This window comes from Anser brachyrhynchus (genome assembly GCF_964034855.1).
Source record: "Anser brachyrhynchus genome assembly, chromosome: 3".
In the NCBI taxonomy this organism is placed as follows: domain Eukaryota; kingdom Metazoa; phylum Chordata; class Aves; order Anseriformes; family Anatidae; genus Anser; species Anser brachyrhynchus.
This window is the reverse complement of record NC_137696.1, coordinates 21,049,780-21,070,332: the sequence shown is the minus strand read 5'-3', so window position 1 is coordinate 21,070,332 and position 20,553 is coordinate 21,049,780. Positions and strand designations below refer to the sequence as shown.

Genomic DNA, 20,553 nt, shown 5'->3' with positions numbered 1-20,553 from the left:
TACCCCAGTATGCCTGTGTGTGAACAAGTCCCTAAAGAGGAGCTTCTGTGCTCCTGAGGTGAATGGCAGAGTGTTTCTGAAGCATGGGATTGCCCTAGCAATAGTCGTGTGGGATTTAAAAGGCACTTCTGCTGTTTGTCTGTTTCCGTACTTTGCTTGGTTTTCTTACTGAAAGCATAAGTTTGAGATCATTGCTACAGACAAGGATGCTGAGTGACAAAATGTATAATTTCAAGAAAATATATGCCAGCATTGGGTTTGTGTGGATGGAGCTGAACTCCATTGGGGGGGGAATGTAACTTCACACATGGCTGAATGCTATATATTGAAGGACACCAAATAAAAGGGGATGAAGGGGTGAATGGACTTATATGTGATGATCTTGAGGGGCTGACCTGCCTGCAGTGGCTGGAGAAGCAGATGCTGTGGGTCCCTTTTCTATGTCCACTGAGGCCTCCTGTGGTGGGACCTGCAGAGGTCCCTTTTCTGTCGATGGCAGGAGGGAAGGGTGGCAGAAAGCAGAACAGCTTTCTGCCTCTTCTGCAGGTCAGGAGAAGGAAAACAACAGGCCAAAAAGCTGAAAGCAGCCATCAAGGTCACAGTACTCTCCTGAGGTAATTCTCATTTGAATTATTAGTGAAACTAAAAAAATCCTAACTTTTTATTGCAACATCTTCCTGTCATGGAGAATCCAATTTACCTGTGATTAAGTACAAACATTTAAAAAAAATTATACTGGATTCCAAGTCTCCAGCTTTTCCTAGCTTCAGGTTCTAGCCATCTGATCTTTGATGTATTTTAATGCTAGATGACAGACTGAATACTGCTCAAAATATTTTTCCCTAGGACCTAACCAAGTAACCTCTGTGCCTTGACATGATAAATAGCTTGAGCTCCTTGAATCAGTTGTCCTTAACTGTGTTGTCATATCCCCAAATCATCCTCAGGATATTATTACTACCTTTTTAATCTTTTTTTTTCAGATTTTTTTTGAGCAACCGACACAGTATTTCCATCACAGGTGGGTGAGTATCATGTGCAGAGAAAATCTAAGCTCTCTACTTCTCTATCAATGCTCTTTAATTATGTACCTAATGATTACATTTGTCCAGGACCACAGTACTGTACTGAGTTCACACTGAAGCGATGATCTGCAGATCTGCCCCACTGAAGATAATGTTTGTTTACTTTAGAGAGCCATGGGAGGATTTATCCTACTGCTGCCTTAATATGCAAATACTTTTTCTAGATTGTTGTGCAAAAACATGCAGGATGCCATTCTCCCCAGTTAGAGAGCCAGGCTCAGCCCAGATAATACTCTGCAGTGACTTGCTCATGTTTTACCATGTGAAGATGAGAAGGCTGTTTTTCTGCAATATGATGTGTCCCAGACTTTGTCTATGGACACAAGAAAGGATTTAAATAGACTGCTAGGTGCCAAGGGAACAAAGGGAGACACAACACAGTAACTGGCACCTCTCTCACTTGATCTCCCACCATAGCTTTGTTATCAGGCCTAGCTGCACTTGTCAGATTTCCTCTCCCTTGCAGGAAAAAAAAAAAGAGAACAGTTGACAACAATACATGCTGGAGGGCTGCATACCCAGAGCTAATCTGTGCAGCTCATCCCAAGGCTGTACAAAACTGCCTGAGGAACACCAGTCAGTGAGAGCAGAACAGCTAGCATGCAGCTTATTTATAACAGCAACTAGCACCAGGGAAATGATGATTGGGGGAGGGTGGAGCTATCCATCAGGGTTTGTGTATAACAGGGTGAATGTTTAGTCTTCCAGACCTCTGTTGATGATGCAAGTTTGCATCACAATAAGATGGGTTGCCCGTAACCTCTGTTAGTGGAGCAGCAGGTGGTCATAAGGCTTTATATCCTAGGGAAATTGTTATACATGGAACTGGAGGCACTTTATGTGTGCTGCAGCAGTGAATTACACAAATAGTGGTCAGCAAAACCAGCATGGTTAATGATTTTGTTGTAATAGGTACACATCACTATGCTGTATGGACATACAAAAGAGCTTTCCGTGGTGAAGGTAGTTGGAAGGAGGAGGGGACGCCTGGGCTTAAAAATTATAGGATTTAGATAAAGGAGGAAGTACATCTAAAAAAGGCTTTGGACATGATTCTCGACACCAGTACTTCTAAGTGAGAGGGAGTGTTTTATACCTGCAGTAAATCGGCATTGCAGAGCTGCAGGTGACAGCACACCGCAGGGCATGACAGGGGAGGACTGGAAGGCACGTGAATTGCCTTGGGTCTAAGGCAGCTGTCCAACTTGTGGGGAGTTACCTGCTTAAAGTGTCCCCAAGGATTTTAAACCAGCATAAAAATGAAAATGAATTAAGGGACGCTAACACAGCACATTTGCTCAAGTCGTATTACCTAAACTCAAGGTTACAGTGATGCAATGAACCAAAGCACTGGGGGGTTTAAAGAAAGGCAGTCCTTTAAGAACCTTTTTACCAACACAAGAACCTTGGGTCATAAACAAGAGTAATTACACATTCCCCTTCATGAAAAGAAACTGGATATTATTAGTATTATTGAGAGCTGGTAGCAAGACCAAGATAGCTGGAGTGCCCAAATCACTGGCCATAGCCTCTGCAGGAAAATTAAATTGGGCAGCAGGTTTTGGGTTCTTGTGGTAGCCTGGGAGAAGCTCTCTGCATTCAAGATGTTGTTTGTATCCCTAGAGTCATCTATTTCTCAAGATGAAGAGCTCCTGCATGTTGATGGTCACAGGCCTCCATACGGAAGGGCTAAGATGCAGTGGTTGAATGGAGGAGAAAGAGTGAGGGAGAAAGACCTTTGCAGGTCACCAAGAGCATCCCTTTATAAGTTGAGTGAGGTAAGCAGAGGGAATAAGCAGTTGCTAAAACTGCTTTCATTAGAGTTTCTAAAAATGTTATGTAGCTTTCTAAGAATGAAAGAAAAATCGCTATTAAATATTATTAAGAAATACCCATATCAGATCTTATTTTGTTGCATAAGGCTGCACAAGAAAGCAAACAGCATTGATGAAACATGAGAGATCAAACCCAGCTGCATTTGCTGATCCTAACTGGAAGTCAGATATATCCAGCAATTTCTCTCACTCGCTTTCTCTCTTCTCTAAAAATGGATAATTCTCAAAAGACAAACTGATAATGAGAAAAATTGACACATCAGACTACAATTGATAATAGAAAACTCTTGAAGAAAGATTTATTAAATTTCAAGCCCCTGAAATTCAGCAATCAGGGAAAAACAGGTTACAGCCTGCTGCAGATTAGAAGTGAGAACAGCAATTATATGAGAAAACAGATATGTTTACACATTCATACACATTCACATATAGGAAATGGGAATGTGAGGCTCTTAAATCCAACAGAAAATTAAGAAAATAGATAAAAGAGGCTAAAGAAAGTGCTGAACAGTCTAAATACCTTTGTTTTTAAGGGATTCCTCAAATGTATGAGGAACAGATGAGACCTTAGCCTTGGTGCATGGAAAGTCATAGACAAGGATGATAAAATTAGTCCTGACACTGATTTTTTAAATTATATATATATTTTTTACTCATAATGGTACTGTTTGGAGTTGTGATGGTGTAAAGATTTAGGTAAGGCAAACTTTGCAGGGAATGATAAAGTCTTTTATTAGACTTGCTATCTCTATGATCAATGCTTTCTGTTATTCTAATAAAGGTATTGTTTATATATAAAAAAATGGTTTGTTCTGTGGTCACAGAGAAGCAGAATGATGGTTTTGTGTCTCAGCATGGTAACATACACTTTCTGTTCTATTCTTAATTAGGGAGGATATTAAACAACAGCTATTGAAATTAAGCATTTTTAAAATCTCAGAAATCTAGTGCCTATATCCAGGAGCATGGAAAGGATTGCCTGAGGATCTTTATGACCTGCTTGCACTGATTTCTAGCAAGTCTCAGAGCATGAGGGCTGAGGAATGCCACAGCTAATATTGTGACACAATTTAAAAAGGTGAATTGAATGACTCAGCAAATTATAGACCAATTAATTTTGCAGCTCTCTGGAGGAAAAATCATGTAAAAATAAAAGAGGATCAATAAGTAATGAATTAAAAATAATAACAGAATTGTTGCTTTGGGTTTGTGAAACACTAGTTTGCTCAGTTTAATGATGTCAACATCACATATTTTGATTTCTGCAAAACAATTGAAATTTGCCATCTTGATGAAAAGATTAGCCGTCTGCAAATATCACGGTGGGCCCTTACTAGGTGGTTTGTATGCCAATTAATCTGCTAAATTACAGAATGCAACTGTGAATGGGAAATTGTTATCCAAAAAGAGTATGTTTATTGCACACGAGATTGCATTTCAGTACTATTTTAACACTTTAGCAAATACGAACTGTTTGGCTGGTGCCATGCGCATATCACTATTGAAATTGTCTCTCTGGTCTTAAAATATTAGAAGCCAGGAAAGTTTCAGTGGTTTAAATTAGCAGTAGCTTCAGGCTGAGGAGGTGAGTAAGCTCAGCTGGCTAACTAGTGGAATTCTGCTAGAGATAAAAGGGTGGTTGAGGCTATCTGTATAGTGAAGGACTGGGCTTTTCTCACAAAGCAGCTGTTTACTCTGGCAGATTCATATTATTATTTTGTAATTACTTTTTTTTTTTTTTTATTTTCCCTCCTCCAGACTCCAGAATTTTAATGATCCTTTACAGATCTAACTTATCAGCAAATTGTTCTTTCTTATGAACACAAGTGCTCAGCTTGAAAATCTCAAACCACCTTTACAATCTCCATCCCCACAATAAAAGCCTCTGGATGGCACAAATTGCAGAACTCCTGTCTAGCTTTTATGAAATCAAACCCTTAGGCAAAACACATTAAAAAAAAAAAAAAACAGATGGAAACGAATGATTTTATTTTGAAGTACTTTGTATTTTGCTATGTATTAAAATATATTTTGCTCTAATCTATTCCTATACTTGCAAGAAGAATCTAAAAGGAGATAACATGATACAAAAAGTGCAGTGACCCGATACATTTACTATTACCATATACTTGTAGAAGCCAAATGTAATAAGTGTGCTTTCAATTCCATGTAAATAAATATGTATTTTAATAACAGCTAATGTCAGTTCATAAAGAGAAGCACACTAGGAGGGTTATTTAGGAGAAGATTACACTATCAGTGCAAAAACCTTTCCTAGAAAGTGACTGAAAAGAAATAGGAACTTACGAAATATTACCTCCAACACAGGGAAGTCTCAGTTCCATTTTGTTCTTCCTCCCTTAGGAAAGTGGCAAGGCATTATTAAGGCATATCAATCGATTTTGGCAGGAATTTTATTGCCTAATATTATCACTGTGTACATACTGATAACTTCTCCACATGTTATTTACATAGTACATTTCATCAGTGCCTGCTTTCTCCATGTAAAATTTCTCATAAAAAAGTCCATGTCTTGAATAATGCATGAGCACACAGCCCTTGGTGACCCTTTGACATTAACCACCATTGGCAGATTTTGGGAGAAATGTGAAGAAAAGCAGGCCCCTTTTGCACAAGCATCATAGGTCCACAGTGTTAGTCAGAGTCAGCACTCCTCATTGGCTTTGTCTTCAAATTTTCAGAAGGAATGTATCATGCAGTGGTGAATGACAAAGAAATGGTGTAACTAAAATTTAAAAAACACACTTCTTTACAAATCTGTTGTCAGACTCTGGTTTTGGCCAGAGTTCGGTACTGTTTGGATCTTGGGTTTCAACTCAGCTCATCACAGGCATAGAGGCAAGGTCAAGATTGTGGGTCATTGTCACAACATCTCCTTCATCTCTTACATTTATCACTTGCTTAGCCCCAAATAACATGTAGTAAATAAATGCTGCCATGTGGGAAGGTGGAAGGAACCAGCTGTGTTGTCATGACCCACCCCCCACATTCACAGACAACCATATTTTAGGCATTTTATTTAAAAGAACCACTGAACATCTGTTGCATGTATCATTCCTTTCTTCATCAACTACAAAACTAACTGAAGAAATGTAGTGTAAGACCAAACCCCCAAATACACTGTGCCACGGGACAGCTGAGGACGTTTCCAGCATCACAACTCTTGAAAAAGTGAGATTTAATTTGCGAAAAACTCCCAGATATTCAGGAAGTGGGCCATACCAGCAACAGGAAAATATGGACAGCAAAGAAACTAAAAGCAGACAGCCAGGAAACAATGATCATTGCAAACTAATCCGGAGAAAAAATGCGTTTCAGTTCCTAGCCAGGTGACAAGTTTGTCTCTGAACCAGACAGGGAAACACACTAGCTGGACACCTGGATTGTGATAGCATCGAGAGCACACTATCATGTCTCCTGTGGACAAGCTGTTGTGCTTCAGAGGAAAGTGGAAAAAGCCCAGCCCTTCAGGATTCGTATTATGGATAAGAAGGAAGAAAATGAGCATCCAGATTATAACTTTTCCTTTGCCATATTCCAGGTAAAATCCCCAATATTCTGATCTTACCTGAAACCAGTTTCTTACAGGTTCTCAGACCAATCGTGAAACTGAGAAGAAAAAAAAATCCATTATTTCCCAAACTATCCAATAAAGTATTGAGAATTAGAAAAATGAATTAGGAACGTGATAACTTTTAAAAGAAAAGTCCTCACATAACCTCTGTATTCAGCACAAGCCTCCTATGGTTACACTACACCACTGGAGTTCAGCTTTGAATCCTAGAATAACAGCCCTTGGTGCACTAATGCATCACCAATATCTGCTTTTGTCTCTCTAATATGGTAGAACATCTCTTCTTGAGACCACAGGGTGGGTATGCTCTGGAAAGAAGGATTTGCTGCTCACACAATCCTGGCTCAGGCGAGTATCTGTCCTTATAGGGCACTCAGCATAGACAACTGGCTCTCATATGCAGTTGTGTTGAATATATTCATATGTTTAAAGCATTCCTCTTTACACTGAGTTAGGCTCAGTTAACAGCATTAATGAGCTCTTTTAGCACATTTTGACAATAGTTCCAAATTATGTTTGTTTGTTGGTTTTTCTCTCTGTTGTGAAGCAAAGGCAAATATATCTTCATTTTATTTTATTATTATTACTTATTGTTATGATTTGGCTTGCAATAATTAAATTCAGTAACTCCTTTCTACCCAGCAGTGAGAAATATTTTCCATCAAACTCAAAAGTCATGTGAAACTCACCTGGCTGCTGTTTTCTGACTGGCTCCAGCAGGGTTTTCTTTGAGATCTATTAGACCCTGCAAATCTTCAACACAATTTGCAAATGGAGTAATTTAGCTGCCTCCAGAGCAACACAAACCTCTGGTGTCAGAATCTCATTGGTTTATTTCAAGATCATTAATAAAAGTCACATGGCAAGTATTCTGGACCTTCATTTGTCTGGGCTTACATGCAGGAGTTAGGAGAAATAATCTCGGCGCCAGTCTCAGCTAGATATTTGTTATGTATCAGATTCTGTATTTCCTCATGGTTATTTGATTCCCAATGAGCTAAATGTAAAACACTGCTCAGGTCTGTAAACCACAATTCCTCAACTTGCCTGTAGGAATGGAGATGTAATTAATTGGAGAGGGACAATTAATTAATACAAGATGTGAGGCCATAGAACACCTGTTCCAATAAAGACAGTCCGTCACTTCACATTCTAGAAAAAAAGGAATAACGCGATGTGTGACAATTAAAAAAAAAAAATCCTCTATACCTCCAACCAAGGTGATGATAAAGAAGAGATTTTTCCAAATCAGTCGGGCTTGGTTTATTCAGGGAGGACAGTGCTGGCAGGATCTGGATGGCTGTCACTGCAATGGTCCAGTGTTAGTTATTTTGTCCTCATCCTTGAGGCAGAAAAACAGCTGGGGAGCCTTGAGCTACCCTTGAGGAGAATATAAACATCTAGCAACCTGAAAAGCATAACACCCATACCCAATGGACAACTGGATTGCTTCATCTGGATTTACACAATGATTTAAACAATGAGTTGTGTAGTTTTTTCCTTTGTGGGGTTTAGATTAACCCCATACTCTGACCATGTTGCTAGTGTGATTCACCATATGTTCAGCTGATAAATCATCTGTATTGTGAAAACTTTAATGATGAAGTATGTGAGGTAGGATGCCCTTTATTTTTAAATCTTCATTGCTCTTAGAAAATCAATGAGAGAGGAAGGAAATAGTAAAGAAAAAAAAGCGCATACACTAAGAGCGTATGAAAATATTACACTTTATGTTGCAGGCATTCCCTTGCTCATTATTTCATGAAATTCAAGCACACCCATTGGAATGAGTCTCTGATCTACTGGGGGAAAGGTAGGACACTACAGTAATTTCATTTTGCGTTACATTATTAAACAAAAAACAAGCTTGTTCCTCAACAATCATGCATGCTCAATAACATTGCTTCTAAGAAGAAATGAGTGTTTTCCAGGATAAAGCCCCTGCTTACAGTCTGTTCTTTCTGGAAATGGTATCGCCAGCCCTTTTGGGAGCAACAAGTCCATATGGAGCCTGTTCTTCCTCAGAGACTGACTTCTGTGATCATATTTTGCTATTGTTGGCAAACTGGTTGTATTTTTTTCTTGCAGCCTTCTTGTTAATTGTTGTGGATCTGGTATGTTTGGTGGAAAAAAGCATTACATTGGTACCTTTCCCTTCTGGGTGTCAAAACACAATAAAGGCTTATGCAATATGCTTTGCAGTGTATCTCCCTTTTGGAACATATTATTATTAAATTTAATCTAGCACTGTGGTGGGTGTTTGGCATTCATGCTGAGCAGAATGCTTGCATACACTCACTCCCTGTGATTTCACACAAATACGACAACCTTTTCAATAATAGCTCCAGGAACATGTTTGAAGGTTTTATTTTGTGGAGATTTTGCTGCTGCTGTTTTAATTTTCAGACATCTCTCTCTCTCTCTCTCTCTCTCAAATAAATCATCTCTTAATACGATTATCATTTATAAACAAAAGTGAATGGGCTAGGCCAACATATAACACCTAAATTCTTGATATTATATTAGGTAACAGTGCTATAGCTAGTAGTTTAGGAATGTTATGCCGTTGATTATTAGTTTTTCAAAATATAATCTTATTTCCTTATTAAAGAAGATTTATTACCAATTTCTCCATATAATCACCACACAGTATCTGATATCATTAAACAAATCAAGAGTAAACCTTCAGTGAGCACCACCACTTTTAAACTACCTGTATTCATATATGTATTTAAATACGTATTTCCTTGTCTTCCCAAGGTAACTCTGAGGATGCTCTTCATCCTGAGGAGGACGTTAAGCTGTGGAACATTTTATAGGAGACACTGAGAACCTCAGAGAAGTTGCGCTTACACAGGACTTGTTCCCCAATACAGCAGAGCAAATTGTATTTTTATTGATGTAATTAATCTGTCAACCCATAAATGGACAAATACATGAAAAACTACTGAAAGTATACCTTTACCCATGCACAGAGCAAAAAATCCTGAAGTGAAAGTGCATCTATTATAGAGATGGAAATAAACAAATTTATTTTTCTGATTTTTTTTCTAGGTGAAATGCTTATTTGAGAAGGAGAAGAAAGAGCAACAAAATGACATATTTGCAGCAGTAGGTGACAGAAAATATATCAAGACAAATGCCTGCCTTTTTGCTGCAAGCAAATCTTTTCTGTCAGACTCCTACAAGGGTTCACCCATGTGTGCAGCACCGTCTCAAACTTTTCACCTGGTATTAAATATATCCTAACTCCTGTCATCATCAAGAGCACAGACAGCAGAAATGAAATCCAGGGATCTTTTACGTACCGCAGGAGAAACTACGACCCTGGTCATGGTGAGCTGACTCAGCCTGATTACAGCTCTTTTTTTCTGTGCACCTTGCAGATGCTGTTGACACGCAAAGAGAAGGAAATGCGCTTGTGGATGGAACAAGTTAAGTACCACCTGTCTGGGCTGAGATCCAGGCCTCTCTCCAAGGGGCTAGCAGGGCTGGCCACAGGTCAGGGCCAGCTATGTAGGCACCCCCTTAGGTCCCCTCTGACCCTCCCATGTTGAAGTTGAATATGTTCTGGGGTGGTCCTAGGCTCTTCCCAGGCCCCCAGGAGACATTTGGTACCTTAACATTTTTACATAGGTGAGTTACAACATCCCCATCATACCAAATTCCTTTTAGTACTTCTTTTGGTACTTTCTATCATACAACTTATGCTTGCAACATGGACAGCAGAAGTGGAGGCCCCACGAACCTTCCCTTGCATGCCCCAGCCTCTCCCCAGTGAGTTACATCCCTTGGACAGGGAGCAGATGAGCAATACAGGCAAGGTCACGAGGTGTAGGAGTGGAAGGATCCAGCCTTGTCTGCCCCCACCTGCCAGCACCCTTGCATTTTTATCATGCTTTTCTGAGATAAGCTTTCTGCTGTTGTCCTTAAGGAAGGAGTGTTTCTCAGTATAGGCATGATGTAATGCTGCCTTTTATAATCCTGGAGGAAAACAGGCATTACCATCTGTACTTCAATAACATCTATGCAGTTAAATAACACTCTGCAGCTGTGTGTGGGAGTGCTCTGCCATGCCACTCTTGGAGTCATTCATTTTTCAGGCACAGCAGCTCCAGGGAGGAGGACTGACCACAGCACTGACCTTGGGTTGGGGGAGAAGCCAAAGACAGAGCCATGCCAAAGGCTGCTTTGCCCGCTGTGTGGGGGCTGATCCAGGAGAAATCGATTCCTTGGCTCTGCTGCAGCAGGGGAGAGCTGTTTTCCCTTGCAGACTGTGCTTGCTTTGGGGTGTTTCAGACATTGCCCGTGGATGAAGAAGGGAACTCCTTTCCACCACCTCCAGTTTTCCTGGTCACAAGGTTTGCTGAATTCCCTTTGGTAAAGCATCTGATTTCTAGACCCTTCAAAAGTTTTTAAGCATTCAGATACTTCAGTCAGCTCCTGCTGCACAGGCCTGGTTTTCATGTCCTTCTCTGAGCCTCCAACATTAAAGCTTATTTTATTGCTAAAAAACAAGCCCAGAATTTATTAGTATTTTTATTATTTTGCTATTATAAAGTGATTGCCATGAAAGCACCTCACAATAAATTCCTCTGAGATGTGACGGCCTGAACCTGATCAAAGATGTTAGGGAAGCACAGCTCTAAGCGAGCAATTCTAGTCAGTGCACACGTGTGAAGTCGTGTCCACAGGCACCGTGCTCCCAGAGGAGCAGAGCAACATCCTGCACACCAGCCTGGGAGGGAGGTGGGATGCTATAGAAAGGGATTTTTTTTTTTTTTTAATGTCATACCTACCAACTTTGCAAGGTTGGAAATTCTATGGCACAATGAGTACATTTTCCTGATGCATGAAATTAATTTTTTTTTGAATTCACTGTATTTTTCTAATTGAACTAGTTATTAAAAATATATTTTCCTGGCCATCCATGGAACCTTTCTTTCCAAGAAAGAAAAAGACGTCAGAGGTCAAAAAGGATCTTTGACCTGAGCAGCTGCAAAACTCACTGGGTTTTACTTCACAACTATCTTTAAAGTGTCAGGGCCTAATGCCTCTGTAGAAAACTTTATGCCGTTTGCCCCAAATGACTCAGAGGTCAAGAGAAGCTTGAATGAACATGTAGGGTGTATGCTGTAATGCAAAAGCTATCATTTTCTACACTGAAAGCATCAAATAAGTCCTGTTTTCTAGTACTATGCACACATTTTCATTACGTTACACTAAAACCTCACATCCTTCTACCAGATAAACCTGCAAAAGCTATGGGTGTAGTCATTTTGGTCTAATTGCCCTAAGAGAACAAGTCTGGAGGAAGAACGATAACAATTCCTTCAGCCTCAGTCACAGCAAAGGAAAGGGTTAACTGAGCTGTCCAGAAAAAAGTCTTGTCAGGCTGCAGGTGTGAGAAAGAAAGCGATGCTCATTGCTGCCTTTGGAGCCACTCTGAGAAGACAGCCTGAAGTCCATTCCCGGAAGATGCATGGGCTGAGTCTAGAAAGCATAGTAATCAGGTTATAAATAATGCTGCAAGATATGACAGGAACTGCTACTGAGCAACAGGAGTAACTAATGCCACCACATTCATATTCTAAGCACTGGATGCTGTAGGAATCCAGGACAGCTGCTTGCGACTTGAAGAGGAAAAGGAAGCTTCTGACTTATTAATATGGATGGATTGAGATTGGATTTTTTATGCAACTGTGAGTTAATCTCATTAAGGGAATGGGCAGGAAACTGTGATCAAGGCTTACAAATACAAAAATAGCAGATGGTCACAAAACAGTGCTGCTGAACGGGGGCAGGTGCCTGCACAAGCTCACCCCATCTTCCTGCCCCACCAAGCCATGCAGGCAGGTCCAGGTGGCCAGCAAGGACAGCCCACCACCCAGGTTCCCTGAGAAATGTGGGACTTAAGTGGGTATGTACCTCCCCAGCCTGACTTTGTGGCTGGAGGCTTGCTAGTAGTGCTGCAGTGCTTTATTATTTTTATTTTTTATTTTTTTCCTGGCAGGGCTTTAAACACAGCACAGCTTCTCTACTATGCTATTGCTCTTATTAACTGGTAAATGCCAGCCAGTGTCATGTAAATAATGTGACGATCAGTTCTCATAATTGCTAGCATCACTCACTACCTTTCTCCTTCACAGCAGACAATCTCAATCTATCTAAACCCAGCTTTTCTGAAGGGAATGTTCTTTGGTTGCAAAAGTTGATCCCAAGTCAGGACATGAATACTTTCAGTTCAAGGCTCCTGCTTCTATGTCTTCTAATTTTCTCAGACAAATCATCTAACCCATCGGCTTCTTGCTTACCCTAGGAAACACTGAGCAAGCTTACGCTTCCTGTGTTGAGCCCGCCAAACCTCTGCACAAGTTGTTCATGTGCTTGAGAAGTAAAGGTTATTCCTGTCCAAGAGCCATGCTCTCTGTCTCTGCTTGTAGGCACAGAATAGAAAATGGAACGTGAGAGAAAATGAGAGAGTGTTTTGTGTATGCAGGGGAAGAGAGGAGACAAATATATGTGTAGAGGGAAAGAAGAGAACGCTGTAACATTTCCTGTGATGAAAAGTCCTCTCAAGTAAATGAGAACTGTCAGCATCCATTTCACACTGCCTTTCAGGATTACAAAGAATGTTGTGAAGGAAAAAAAGACACAAAAAATCAAAGGAAAAATATATTGTTAGTTTTTAAAGGGAGTTTTCTTGATTGCAATATTTTTCTGTTTCAGACATTAGTTGTAACTCTATAAAACTCGTGTCCATTACAGGCAGGAACAAGTGCTGAGACAAGAGGGAGCTGTGAAAGTATTGGTTCAAAGAGAAGTAAAAGAGTGGGAAATGGCATAAACAGGAAAGCACTCAACCAGCTCAACTCATTCCTCTGGATCACTCACCACGAGTAGTTAATGCTGTTCAAGCACCATCTTATTTCTGTGTCCTGGTTCTTAATAAGTAGCATGAAGAATGCAGTAGCAAAGCACAAGCTGCTAAACATGTTTATTTCCCCAGCTCAGGTCTTGATCCCTTGCTTATCATACATATTTGCATCAAACCTCCTGGGAAATTTTGCAGTAGGATGAAGGAGGCTCTGTGAGATGGGGGGAGGGCAGGGACTCTCCAGCACACTGTCTGCTCTCTTCCAAGCAGCCCCTGCCACCTATTTTGCTTATATGCCTGCGCGGTAGGTGGGACAATATATGCTCAATTATTTCCCATGCTTTTTTTCTGCAAGATACTCTCACACAGTATATGATCAAAAACAATTTTGCAAAAGCACTGAGGGCTTGATCTTGTTTTGCAGTGTCTAACGTGCTGCCCGGGGAAAGCATGCATTGCATATACATGTGTAAGTTTGCCAGGACCTGCAGCTCTGATGACCTCTGAGGAGCGAAGGAGAGGCCTGAGTAAGTTCACAGGCACAGCTGTGACTGACTGCTGATTTGGACATTAGCACTCTGGGAACAAAAAGGGATGGCACCACACAATGCCTGTTTCTGCACATGACAAGGGCGCTCGTTCCAGACAAACTTTTTGGTGGTAGGAGGGACTTGGTTAGAAATGGGTCATTTTCATTAAAAGTGAAGGAAAAGATGAAGATAAAGCCTGGAGATGAAGAGGCAATGTTCAGCAGTGGTACAGGGGGTGATGAAACAACTTATTTTTGCGTCTGTGCGTGCACGGGGAAATACAGCTGTAATTCAGCAGAGGAACTCACTTGGGTCGTTTATAGATAAGGATACAAACACATCCTTTTTCAGAAGCAACAAACATCCCATCTGCTTGGCTGTTGAGAGAACAGCAGCTTCCATGGGCTCTGTCTGCAGAGGAGAGGATACTGCTTGCAGAGGCTGAGACCTGTGACACCTTCCCTTTTCCTTGGCTTTCTTCCCTCTTTCATTTTCCATGCAACTGGAACAGATAGGAACTCAGGTGCGCCTATAGCCTGGCTGCCTCCTTGCTGGGCCTTTCAAATCAAAAAAGACCATCCAGACCCTGGGTAATAGCTAGAAGCTGCCCATTTTTTAGGGCTGTGTTTTCCCATGCATTTTTCAAAGTAGCAAGTTACTCTGCTGTTATTTCATGGTGCAGAGCCTGCTAGTCAAAAAGACATGTAAAGAAATGTGCATTAGAAGTATCTGGGGGTGGGGTGGATGTGGGCAATTTTTCATAGGTGAAAGGCAACCATTACCTGCTTGACGTGCAATTCGCTGCAGTGCAGAGGGCCAGCACAAAACTTACACATCATGTCAGCCCTGCTTTAAAGGTCATTTGTTGTGGAAATGGTCCTTGTGCTGGTACTCTGAACAGGGATGAGTATTAGTCTTGGTGCAGACCATTGCTTGCAGGACACCCAGCTTAGAAAAATTAAACATTTTTTTTTTATTAGCCTCCTCTGTGCAATTCCTTTCACTGCCTCATAAGAATTATTTGTATAGTCTTATTTTAAGTGAGAGAAATTTAATTCTCCCTGTCTCTACCTCCCTCACTCCTCAATAGCATTTCTTCAGAGTTTGCCAACGTTAAAGGGGAAAAAGCCTTTGAAAGCCTCCTCAGGACTCTCTCTGACTGTATCTTCTCCTTGCTGGCTGAAGGGCACAGAACACAGAAGATTTTGTCCCAATATTATCTGGTGTCTGGATGCGGCCTTAAGATTAAGAAAATCATTCTTCTTCTGATGTATGGTTGAAACTCCTCTTAAGTGCTTTGTTGCATCTTGTTTTCCTGGATGCTGTCCATCTGTCCCATTTGTCATTCTCGTTACTCAGCCAGCAGTGCTCACCTATCAAGGTATTCAGCCAAAACGGCCCCTTTAATGAAGAATTTTAGCAATAGATGTTATGATGACTCAACAGAAAAGTCTATATTGCTCCATACTTCCCTGCAATCTTCTACCTGTTCATATATACAGTATGTTCCCACTGCTCTCACGGTGGTCTTACTAACTTTTCTGGTTCTTTTTTGATGTGGATACATCTTGCTGCTGGCGCCTGGGTTGGGGTAAAAAAGATCCAGGTGACACATGGCAAAGACTGCATGAGACAGAAAAAAAAAATTACTATATTTCAGTCACAATAAAGTTAAGTGAAGCACTCATTTGCTATGTTAGACCTGGAAATATATTTTTGTCTCACCCAGCATTATTTCTCTTGGAAAACCAATGCTTTACAAAAGATTTTCAATGGACAGGGTGAGAGGGAGTACTCTGCAGTTTTTTAATGCTTGAAATCCATTCCTGAGTACTTTCATCCCAAATTAAAGGTCACCTACTGGTTTGAGAACAACCGTTAATGAAGAGCTTAATTATCCAGATGACAGCTGTAAAATCCTGCTCCTATGCATGAATATTTTAAAGCAACAAGGCCCAGATTTTCAAATATGTCTGCAGTTAAGTACTTAGACTGAAAACTCCCTCTGAAGAAAAGTGTTTACGTGCAATTCATGTTTGCAATTCACAGTGGAAATTACACATGCCAATATTAAGAATGCAAACATGTGAGGAGGTTTGTATGTGGTTACCTGACCATTTGAACTGGATACACCTTCCTTTTCTGTTCTTTCTTTCAGGGAGGGGGTGCGATGGTTAAATTATTCCTTAAGGATAAATCATTTTGCATTATTAACTCTTCTTAACAACAAAGCTGCATAAATTAAACGTAAGATTATCTGCTGTGTCCTCAGTGGAATGATTAGGAGGGAATCTGTAGGAAAGAAATGCAGTCAGATGATCTGAAGGCTTGCTAAATGGGATGCAAAGCCTCATCTTGCATTCCTAACAAGCTCAAATGTAGACCTGCCTTCTAATGAGCAAACCCTGCTTAGTGTATCTGTGCAACCTCCAGAGCAATGCTGTAAAGAAAATGGCTCATGGTTCATTTTCTCTACTGAGTTAGGTTTTTGCTTTTATTGATGCTTTTGACCAGCTGCTCCCATTAACTTTACCTGTGGTGGCAATGTTCATGATGTGACCTTTAGTCCATCACGCCAGTGGCCCCATTTCTCACTTCCCATCACAACATTAGCTATGTGTTTCTTGGGGAGGTCAGGTATTGGTTCCACTCAAAATACATGCCTGAAGGAGTGATGTCTCCATCAGGCAGACCAAGAAAAAGTTTATGGTGTCCCCAAAGGCAGCAAATTCACTTCCAGCACAATCTCTTATGTCACTCTGATGATGGCACTGTAAGAGGAAAGGAAGCCATACCTTTTTAACCAGGCATTTTCTGGGGCTTGGTGGAAACTGAAATACAAGGGCCGCGTAAGGGTGTGAGGAACCAGAAGAGGAGTGTCCGGGATGTCTTTCAGATTCCGGGAGTAATCAAGCAATCACTCACAGGAAATGTAAAACAAGTAAAAATGGGAAGAAAAAAACAACAGCAGAAAAAAAAAAGTTGAAAAGTTCACAGCTAGACAAGTCGTTGCAATCAATTGATTCTTTAAGGCCTTTCTCCAAACAACACATATTCATGAATTACTGCTCTCACCCACATCCAGTGAGAGAAGAAACAAACCTCTGGTGCTGTTTTTCCCTGCAATGTTCTCACCAAGCTCAAACTGTGCCTGCTTGAATCCTAGGCCTTGTGCTTAGTCCTTTCAAACTAGTTAAATGTTAGTCTGGTGCTCATGACGAGCTCCTGGTGCTCAGCTCATGCTCTGGGCTGTCTCTAACATGTCATTGTCCTTGAGTTTGTTCAACACTGGCATTCCTTTGTTCTCTTTATCTCTGTTAGCGTGAGTCTGCAGTGTCACTGGTGGTTCATGGGAGTGGGGGAGAGCACCAGGCCTCGGCCTGCCATGGTGGGCCTTTGGTCTCCTTACACTGCACAGTAACTCAAGCTGTGACATACCCATGAGTTCTGCACCGTCTTGAAACCTGCCCTTGCCTGTGCAGCACTTGTCAAACAGTAGGGAGTAAAACCAGAAGGCATTACAGTATTGTCAGCTGCCAGATGGTCTCTGGAGCAGGCTGGCAACAGGCTTCAGGTTAGAAAAACCCCAAGTCTTTTCCTGTGAGACAGAGCTTAGCAAAGACTCAGTTTCCTTGTTACTCATGGCTCATCTCATGACCGCCAGGGCTTGGAATCTCTGTTTTGATGAGTCTTCAGATCAGACACACTGCCTGTCAAAAAGAGGGACAGAATAGTGTCTCATCTAAGAAGAGTCATTTAAATATATTAAAAAGGACCAAAACTCCATCAATGATTTGTATCTTACTTCATAGAAATGTGAATTAATGGAAGAGACGGGTTAAAACAATGACGTATGAGTGCTGCAAAGTTATCTGTTTTAGAAGTTTCAAACACACATTTTTCTGTATTTTCTTAGCTCTCTGGGAGACTACTTTTTATTTTTCATTTTTTTTTAATTTTTTTTTTTATTGTGGAGGCTTTCATCAAGTGAGTTTCATTCATAGGTCACGATGACCCGATTGTGGAGGCTGCGCTGCATAAATGGAACTCCAGATAAGCAGTAACATTAACTGCTTACTTCATCAGCATATCTCTGCCTGTACACTTGCTCTCAAGGCATTTTGTTTGGTTTTATTAGATTTCAGAAAGGAAAATGTAAAATAGTTTAAAGATTACACAAATAAAACACATTGTTCAGTGCTGGGAAAATCCACACCAAACATGAGCTGGCTTTTTTGACTTTACAAGCATGAATAAAATGTATCTTGCAGTTTTTCTTATTTTTCTTTCTTCAGTGTAAAAAACACTACCTTGAAAACAGCTATAAAAGGACCAATGTCCCACAAAAGAAATAGTACAGGCCCAACAATGCCCCTTACTTCTTTTCTTTTTTCTTTCTTTTCTTTTCTTTTTCTTTTCTTTTTTTTCTTTTCTTTTTTTTCTTTTTTTTTCTTTTTTTTCTTTTCTTTTTTTTTTTCTTTCTTTTCTTTTCTTTTCTTTTCTTTTCTTTTCTTTTCTTTTCTTTTCTTTTCTTTTCTTTTCTTTTCTTTTCTTTTCTTTTCTTTTCTTTTCTTTTCTTTTCTTTTCTTTCCTTTCCTTTCCTTTCCTTTCCTTTCCTTTCCTTTCCTTTCCTTTCCTTTCCTTTCCTTTCCTTTCCTTTCCTTTCCTTCCCTTCCCTTCCCTTCCCTTCCCTTCCCTTCCCTTCCCTTCCCTTCCCTTCCCTTCCCTTCCCTTCCCTTCCCTTCCCTTCCCTTCCCTTCCCTTCCCTTCCCTTCCCTTCCCTTCCCTTCCCTTCCCTTCCCTTCCCTTCCCTTCCCTTCCCTTCCCTTCCCTTCCCTTCCCTTCCCTTCCCTTCCCTTCCCTTCCCTTCCCTTCCCTTCCCTTCCCTTCCCTTCCCTTCCCTTCCCTTCCCTTCCCTTCCCTTCCCTTCCCTTCCCTTCCCTTCCCTTCCCTTCCCTTCCCTTCCCTTCCCTTCCCTTCCCTTCCCTTCCCTTCCCTTCCCTTCCCTTCCCTTCCCTTCCCTTCCCTTCCCTTCCCTTCCCTTCCCTTCCCTTCCCTTCCCTTCCCTTCCCTTCCCTTCCCTTCCCTTCCCTTCCCTTCCCTTCCCTTCCCTTCCCTTCCCTTCCCTTCCCTTCCCTTCCCTTCCCTTCCCTTCCCTTCCCTTCCCTTCCCTTCCCTTCCCTTCCCTTCCCTTCCCTTCCCTTCCCTTCCCTTCCCTTCCCTTCCCTTCCCTTCCCTTCCCTTCCCTTCCCTTCCCTTCCCTTCCCTTCCCTTCCCTTCCCTTCCCTTCCCTTCCCTTCCCTTCCCTTCCCTTCCCTTCCCTTCCCTTCCCTTCCCTTCCCTTCCCTTCCCTTCCCTTCCCTTCCCTTCCCTTCCCTTCCCTTCCCTTCCCTTCCCTTCCCTTCCCTTCCCTTCCCTTCCCTTCCCTTCCCTTCCCTTCCCTTCCCTTCCCTTCCCTTCCCTTCCCTTCCCTTCCCTTCCCTTCCCTTCCCTTCCCTTCCCTTCCCTTCCTTCCCTTCCCTTCCCTTCCCTTCCCTTCCCTTCCCTTCCCTTCCCTTCCCTTCCCTTCCCTTCCCTTCCCTTCCCTTCCCTTCCCTTCCCTTCCCTTCCCTTCCCTTCCCTTCCCTTCCCTTCCCTTCCCTTCCCTTCCCTTCCCTTCCCTTCCCTTCCCTTCCCTTCCCTTCCCTTCCCTTCCCTTCCCTTTCTTCTTTCTTAAACTGTCTTTATCTCTACCCCTGACTTCTTGCATTTTTACGTCTTTCAGTTCTCTCCCCCATCTCACTGGGAGGAAATAAGCAAGCCGCTGACTGGGGCTTAGCTGCCTGCTGAGAAGCTAACAGCACAAGATTACAAGAAGGAGGTTTGATCTTGGCAACCACGTGGTCTGCCTGCCAGTTTTGGAGCTGCTGCCATGAGCTGAGCTGCTACAGGAGGTCCTGTGCAGTATGTATGGGCAGGATGACAGGTGCCTCAAGCATTTTTGTCCTGTCTTACCAAGGCAAGGTGTTCAGTTATTCAGGCTCTGTTTGCTCTTCAAGTATCATCCTTTGTTCCCTCTGGAAGAAGAGCATTGGCCTGATGGCTTCATCCCTTGAGTCCTGGTCTGACTCTGGGCACAAGATGCAATCCTGCAAGGTCTCTTTTCAGAGGTGTTTATTTGTACAGTATGTTTAACTGGGTCCTGATTCTGCTAATGTCCAGGGAACAGTTAACTAGATGAGCTGTACCAAGTTTGTGTGCACAATATAGCCACATTTGATTCATATGACTGCCTTCTAGGTTTTGCCTCTTGACCCAACACAACATGACCCAACACAAAAAGCTCCTTATTCTGCTATGCTCAGTCAGGGTGAGTTGTGCTTGATCCTGAGGGCAGTAATACTGATCACAATAAGCTATTTGTTGAGTGAAGTGCACAAGCACCAAGGACTGTGCCCTGTGGAAAGAAGAGCTTGCTTAAAAGTTGTGTGAAACAGTCACAGGGAAATCCAGAATGCCTGCCTTTCAAGGTTTTTGAGGTCTCATTCTGTTGCCTTTGAAAATGGTCAGGGCCAGGTAAACGTGACACACTGCATAAATTTGTCCTTTTGTCAACAAAAATTGTCTAGCATTTGCCAAAGAACACCCCTTA

At 41.6% G+C, this 20,553-nt stretch overlaps 1 long non-coding RNA gene across 3 annotated transcripts in view; it reads left to right on the top strand.

The window, feature by feature from the left end:
• The window catches only part of LOC308191999, an 81,755-nt gene extending 69,823 nt beyond the window's left edge, over positions 1–11,932 (top strand). For 2 of the 3 annotated variants that reach the window (XR_013948457.1, XR_013948458.1), the window contains 4 exons: positions 984–1,025; positions 2,709–2,863; positions 8,255–8,328; positions 9,570–11,932. This is a non-coding gene — a long non-coding RNA (uncharacterized lncRNA). The remainder of the gene's footprint in view (positions 1–983; positions 1,026–2,708; positions 2,864–8,254; positions 8,329–9,569) is intronic. The other variant, XR_013948456.1, reaches the window with a different exon arrangement.
• Positions 11,933–20,553: the final 8,621 nt, after the last annotated feature.